General features: G+C 48.0%; 1 protein-coding gene across 6 annotated transcripts in view; it reads right to left on the reverse strand.

Annotated features, from left to right (window-relative positions):
- agap1 (ArfGAP with GTPase domain, ankyrin repeat and PH domain 1) overlaps positions 1–7,500 on the reverse strand; it is a 147,170-nt gene that overhangs the window by 6,843 nt on the left and 132,827 nt on the right. The window lies entirely within an intron of this gene.

A 7,500-nucleotide genomic window follows, 5' to 3' on the forward strand; every position in this document is an offset into this window, starting at 1 on the left:
CTCTGGAACTGGTCATTAGCTGCCCTCGGACAAGCAGAGATAATGAAGTTGAGCACTCCTTCTTAGGGAGCACTATCTGGACAGAGAGCTGGCCAGCTCCCTTCAGCCGGAGCTCATATATTGAGAGGACAAAGGGGAGATGATGCTCCTTTTATCCTTCTTTCACAAAAATAACAGCAAGATAGAGATCCTGAGGGCAAATGTGTGTGTGTGTGTGTGTGTGTGTGTGTGTGTGTGTGTGTGGGGGGGGGGGGGGGGTTTAAAAAACTAACAGAGGGAAAGAAACTATTGCTTGTTTTTCTTTTAGCGATTCCAACTGTTCTGGCTATTTGCGCAAGACACTTCAGAATCGCCGCAAATATCACATGTGTTGTATTGTTTTCCTCCGTTTCCACTGGATTAATGGCCCTTTAGGAGCGGAAGCCTCCTTTTCTTTTCTCTTCTTCTGCAGAATTATCAGTAAAATTGGCAATTACTGTAGTGACCAGAGATACCATTTCCCCTGGAACGGTCACAAATGTGTGCTCCACAATGAGTTGAGCTGAGCCCCGAGACAAGGACAGAATTGGGTGGAGGGGGGGGGGGGGCCTGACTACATGCACATTATTTATTTCATCATTATTAAATTGGGGGAAAACGTCGCGGAGCGGCTGGGTAATTTGATGACTCAGGCATAAAAGGCCCCGTGCTTCGGCTTTTAGTCCACATTAGCATACCTCAGCACGCGGACGGAGCAGACATGATGGCTCCATGATTGGCTCTTGTCAGCCGGTTTAATGTCAATAGTAAATTGGAAGGCTTGTTAACCTAGTTGGAAAGTGATTACGGACAATGGTAAGCAGTCATGTAAAAAATAATGTCTATTAGGCTAATTTAATCATGGAAGTCCTTTTACAGATGAATTAGAATGGAGAAGTCAATTATTTGAAACATTTGCACTGCCCTGGTTGTCAGGGCGCGGAGTTGGGGGCTGTTTAAGATGCAGGCTGCACCACCTCGGCCCCGTCAGTGGTCAAAGGATAATGGTACTGGACTGACAGGCAGGAACAGCTAGTTAACACGAACGAGGAAAAGCTCACCCCACACAATCGTCTCAACTCCGAATGAAATCTGTGTGCGAGTGTGTGCGCGTGTGTGCGTGCGTTTGAGAGTGTGGGTGGGGATTGCGATGTAATACAGTCTCTAATTTAATTTGGACTGGCAAACAAATGTGAGACATGAACACATGATGAGGGCACACACACACACACACACACACACACACACACACACACACACACACACACACACACACACACACACACACAAACACACACACACACAAACAAACACACACACACACACACAGAGTAGTCGGAAAGAAACAATTTGATATGCATCACTGAGGGATAAAGACAGAACACAAGAGAATATACACAATGTTAAATGTGGAGGGAGAAGGGGAAGGGAAAAGCTGACCATTTTATACTGTGAGTGAGCATGAATGAGAATACGCAAATGTGTGTGTGTGCACTTATATGTGTGTGTGTGTGTGTGTGTGTACGTATATGTGTGTGTGTGTGTGTACGTATATGTGTGTGTGTGTGTGTGTCTGCATGTGTGTGTTTTACGCACTCTGTGCCAGTCAGGGCTCTTAAGAGTGATGAAGGGCCGTGGTGGGTGATGCAAGCGCAGCGCGCTGCTCCGTGATGATGGCGGGGTAATTACTCTGGAGCCCCATTCTCCCGCGCTGGTCTCGGGGGCCCCGTCCCGGGGGCCCCACCGCCACCTGCACCCCCCGAGTCAGATTAAACCCCCCTGCTCTCATTTCAAATCTGTTAGCACTGCCCTTTCCTACGGAGCGCAGAGACTAATCTCTGGCCATAAAGACAGCAGTGCACAATGGAGCCGCCGCTGAGTTATTACTGCTCAGGCATTCGTCATCATGTGCCGCTCCGCTTGAGCGTGTGTGTGTGTGTGTGTGTGTGTGTGTGTGTCAGTGTTCACGTAGCTGCTTTATATCTCAGCTGTCCAGTACACACACACACGAGCAGGCACACACACTTTTTCTTACAAGCTCCCTCACACTCCTACCTTTGTAAGTTCACTTGAGCTACCGTAATGTGCAGACTATTACGTGCACCACATGTCTTTTTAGTGACCACATGACTTTTATGTAATTTTTAAAAACAGACCCATGTATTGACCACACCCATGTTCTAATAGTCATTTGGGCAAGAACATCGTAAAATGGATTGTTTATGAGAGCCAATAGGACTCAACTATAATGTCTTCCAATTTAAAACACATTACCAAACAAAGGGTCACGTTGTGTTTTCTTTCAATAGTATGTAGAAGATTAAATGCAATTCTGTCTGAATAAACCTCATAAATGTTTTTGTGTGTCATCACTGCGAGTATATAGCCTGGGTTTTCCCATGCTGCCTTACGCGCATGATTTTATTCACGCTGCTAGGCAGCCTGGATTTTATGGACTTCGTTTTCCCCTCAACGAAGGAACCAATCACAGAACGGAGGGGGGGCAGCAAGACGACGACGACACACTGAAGCGGTTATGAGCTACGTACAGACGCATTTGTTAGACATTCGTAGCGGCCAATAAACAGCTCTGGGCATTCGTAAACCACGTCTCAAATACGAGAAAACGAATGTCTAGTTCCCAGACCCAAACTCAATGAGATGAGGTCTGACGTTAGCCAGGCTAGCGAGTATATGTGAAGTGCTTTTGACCAAGGCACCTACAGTAACCCCTCACTGCTCCCCGAGCGCCGCTGTAACAGGCAGCTCACTGCGTCAGGATTAGTGTGTGCTTCACCTCACTGTGTGCTGAGTGTGTTTCACTAATTCACAGCTTGGGATAAATGCAGAGACCAAATTTCCCTCACAGGATCAAAAGAGTATATATACTTACTTGTATATCTCTTTTACATACTTGTAAAAATATACTTGTGACGCATATGTGACTGCATTAGCAGAAAGTTTACAAAATCAATGTATAAACCACATTTAACAGTTGAAATCATCCACTACACACATGCCTTTCCATGCCTGGTTCACAGAGGACGACAACAGCAAAGACGTCGGTACGGGAGGGAGAGGGGACGCTGGGATGGTGGGACAGTGAGCACTGTTGGAGCTCTAACTCTGGCTATGTGTGTGTGTGTGAGCTCTGGCTATGTGTGTGTGAGCTCTAGCTATGTGTGTAGATGTGTGTGAGCTCTAGCTATGTGTGTGTGTGTGAGCTCTGGCTATGGGTGTGTGTGTGTGTGAGCTCTGGCTATGTGTGTGTGTGTGAGCTCTGGCTATGTGGGTGTGTGTGAGCTCTGGCTATGGGTGTGTGTGAGCTCTGGCTATGTGTGTGTGTGTGAGCTCTGGCTATGTGTGTGTGTGTGTGTGAGCTCTGGCTATGTGTGTGTGTGTGTGTGAGCTCTGGCTATGTGTGTGTGTGTGTGTGAGCTCTGGCTATGTGTGTGTGTGTGAGCTCTGGCTATGTGTGTGTGTGTGAGCTCTGGCTATGTGTGTGTGTGTGAGATCTGGCTATGTGTGTGTGTGTGAGATCTGGCTATGTGTGTGTGTGTGAGCTCTGGCTATGGGTGTGGGTGTGTGTAAGCTCTAACTATGTGTGTGTGAGCTCTAGCTATGTGTGTAGATGTGTGTGAGCTCTAGCTATGTGTGTGGATGTGTGTGTAAGCTCTGGCTATGGGTGTGTGAGTGTGTGTGAGCTCTGGCTATGGGTGTGTGTAAGCTCTAACTATGTTTGTGGGTGTGTGTGAGCTCTAGCTATGTGTGTGGATGTGTGTGAGCTCTGGCTATGTGTGTGGATGTGTGTGAGCTTTGGCTATGTGTGTGGATGTGTTTGAGCTTTGGCTATGTGTGTGGATGTGTGTGAGATCTGGCTATGTATGTAGATGTGTGTGTGAGCTCTGGCTATGTGTGTGGATGTGTGTGAGCTCTAGCTATGTGTGTGAGCTTTGGCTATGTGTGTGGATGTGTGTGAGCTCTGGCTATGTGTGTGGATGTGTGTGAGAGCTCTAGCTATGTGTGCGAGTGTGTGAGCTCTGGCTATGTGTGGTTTTAAACACTGAATGTGTTTCTGCGCAAACATCGGTGACGCTGACCTCTCACGACAGGCCGTGAAACGTCCGGGCAGGGCGGCGGGCAGGGCGATGGGGTGTGTGTGTGTGTGTGTGGGCTTGGGCAGGGCGATGGGGTGTGTGTGTGTGTGTGTGGGCTTGGGCAGGGCGATGGGGTGTGTGTGTGTGTGTGTGGGCTTGGGCAGGGCGATGGGCGTGAGGACACAGCCGCCACCACGAGCCAGAGTCACACACACTGACCAGGAGGCAGAATTAGCTGGCCTGTCAGTCCTGTGCACCGAGGCCCGCTAATGTGTCCTGTCAAACAGGGGCTGTGTGTGTGTGTGTGTGTGTGTATGTGTGTGTGTGAGAGAGAGTGAATGAGTGAGTGTGTGTGTGTGTGTGTGTGTGTGAGTGTGTGTGTGTGTGGGGGGGCACTGGTGTCCATAGCCATTTTCAGTTAATTTGAACACTGAGACTGGGGCAAGAAGACCAGGGTGCAATCACACACATCGCTCTCTCAAGGGCCCCAAGTGTCCCTAAAAACAGGGCTCATGCGTGTGCATGTGTGTGTGTATGTGTTTGTGCCTGAGAGCTCTTCCACGGCACCCCATGTAGAGGCAAGCAGATGTGCCACCCTTGGCTTGGCGTTCATCTCCAGAGGTGATGATGGCTAAATGCGTGTGTGTGGAGGTTAATGTGTGCGTTTAGGAGCTATTCTGGGGGTTTTGCGGCCTTTTGGCCATCTAGGCACGGAGGCCTCAGAGGTCCATCTGCGGGTCTTTTGCTGCCCTGCAATTGGGTCTGGTAGATACAGTACGTGCGACCCCTGAAGAGCTAGCATGTTCAGTCTTATTGTGTTCAAACGACAGGAAGTAGTCATTATAGTAATTTCTGGCATAATAATCTGATAAACCTTTATCAAATCTGTTAATTTCCAAACCAACATCAGTTTAACTCATACGATGTGAAGGCATCTGTGTCACCAGTGGGATATCATGCAGAGTGATGACACACACATACTACACATAATACATTTTTTTTTTTTTTTTTTGAGTAATGTAGAGAGAGAGAAATTTTCTTGTTTTTCTTGTCTTGTTGTAATGTGGAGAAAGAGAGAAAGAAAGAGAGAGAAAGAGAGAGAAGCTTGAATGAAAGAGGACAGCAAATAGAGGAAAACAGTGCAAGCGCAAAAGCAAGACAAAGAGAGTGAAACAGACAAGACACACTGCATGTCCATGTGCTCCTGTGTGTGTGTGTGTGTGTGTGTGTGTGTGTGTGTGTGTGTGATCCCACACAGATAATCTCTCCCTGAGGTGTGATGGGGGGCCTCAGCTCTGGATAGAGGACGAGGGGGGGGTATAATACTGACTGCATCCCCACCTCTGTCTCACCCCCAACCCCCCTGAACAACCCTGCCAAACAGGGTCCTAATTGAAAGGAGAGTGGGGCCTGGACCTTGACAGGCGTGAGGTCAGTTTAATTGCTCCTGGCCATATTTAACATTAAGATAATCAGGCCATTAATTACCCCGTGGATCATTAAATCAGCCGCTTGCAAAATGAAATTTCTGCCTCTATTACTCACATGAGAGACCATGGGGGAGGGGCTTAATCTATCAGCCACCAATCGTGCACACACACACACAGCCAGGGACCCCAGATTATCTCTCTCCTCTGAAACGGCACTGTACCATGCTGTTTATGCAACCTTGCAGTAGGAGACTTGTTTTCCCATTCTTGTCGTTTTCTCGATTGAGAAATTCTCAATCTTCCTTAAAAATAAACACTACAAAAACAATGTTATCAATTTAGACATCATACACGTAAATCATGCATTTCTTACTATTTTATATTTTTAAAAACTATTATACCATTTCCAAACAGAAAAAAAAACATTAGATTTACACTTAATTGTGATAAAGTGTAACATTTACATAACTGTACTTTCCATTTTTATTTTATAGTCTTCTTTATATGACAACTGTAGTCCATAAATCTAAGAGCTCTGTCTCCTTCTGTCCGAAGAAACTGATTCAGGGGATACGGCACCCTCTCATGTCATTTGAGCTCTGGAGTCAAACAATATTACACACACACACACACACTCACAGGGATTCCTTCCCTGCACGTCCTTCTCATGTCAGAAACCTTCACCCATGTTCAAAGCCCGTGTCTAGCAGGTGAGCGTGAGCACACACACACACACACACACACACACACACACACACACTCCCGTGTCTAGCAGGTGAGCGTGAGCACACACACACAGACACACACACAGACAGACACACACACACACACACACACACGCCCGTGTCTAGCAGGTGAGCTCCCTGGCCCTGCTGCTGTAGCCACTGCTGTCGTGGGCTGGAGTCGGCTGACAGCAGGCAGCCACTTAAGGAATGACACACTAAGTGCTATTGATGGTGATGAGGGGGATGGCAGGGGAGCCTTGCCAAGCATCGTGGGGTTAATTGAGATAATATTGACCCCCTCCGTAATCTGCCTCCTGGACTCAGGGGGGGCCACATGCAACCAAACACTGTGCAGGAACAGGCTACAGGAGGAACAATAAATGCATTAGCGGACTGACAGCGCAGCGCCGGGCAGCCACGGCCGATCCATAGGCAAAGATTTCCGCGTGCTGGGGGTAATTAAAAGGTGCTTGGGGTGAGTAATGAGGAGAGCGCGGGGCAGGAAGTCGATAGCGGTGCGGCAAGGGCCGGCTCTAATCTGTTATGATGGGCCAGTGGAGCAAGGGGCCAAAGCTGCCGATAATTACACAGCCCCGACTGCAACAAAGACCCGCGGAGGCGAGGTGTGTGTGTGTGTGTGTGTGTGTGTGTGTGTGTGTGTGTGTGAGTGTGTGTGTGTGTGTGTGTGTGTGTGTGAGTGAGTGAAAGTGAGGGGGTCAGAGGAGATATGTGTGCGTGCGTGTGTGAGGGGGTCAGAGGAGATATGTGTTTGTGTTTGTGTGTGAGTGAGTGAAAGGGAGGGGGTCAGAGGAGATATGTGTGCGTGCGTGTGTGAGTGGGCCAGAGGAGATTTGTGTTTGTGTGTGTGTGTGAGTGTGTGAGTGTTAGAGAGAGGGGGGGGGGGGGGGTTGAGATGTTTGTTGAGAGAAATGTGTATGGTCACATTAACGCCACACTAGTTCCATCAGAGCTAAGTGAATGTTAATGTGATCAGTCTAGAGAGCAAATGGTATGTGTAGAACTGGGAGAGGGTGCGTTTCATTATAAAATGACATCATAGAGTTCAACGATCCCTTTCTGCACAATGCATTTCACAGCAGTGATTCCCAGCTAACCTAGTACGGTGGCCCACATGGCGATCGAGGCTTAGAGCAAAGTGAATATGTTAAGCAATTGTTTAGCCATGGGAAGAATTTACAGTAAAAACGTTAAGGGGAACTGCAAGTGGCT

Source organism: Alosa sapidissima, chromosome 23, assembly GCF_018492685.1.
Source record: "Alosa sapidissima isolate fAloSap1 chromosome 23, fAloSap1.pri, whole genome shotgun sequence".
NCBI lineage: Eukaryota > Metazoa > Chordata > Actinopteri > Clupeiformes > Clupeidae > Alosa > Alosa sapidissima.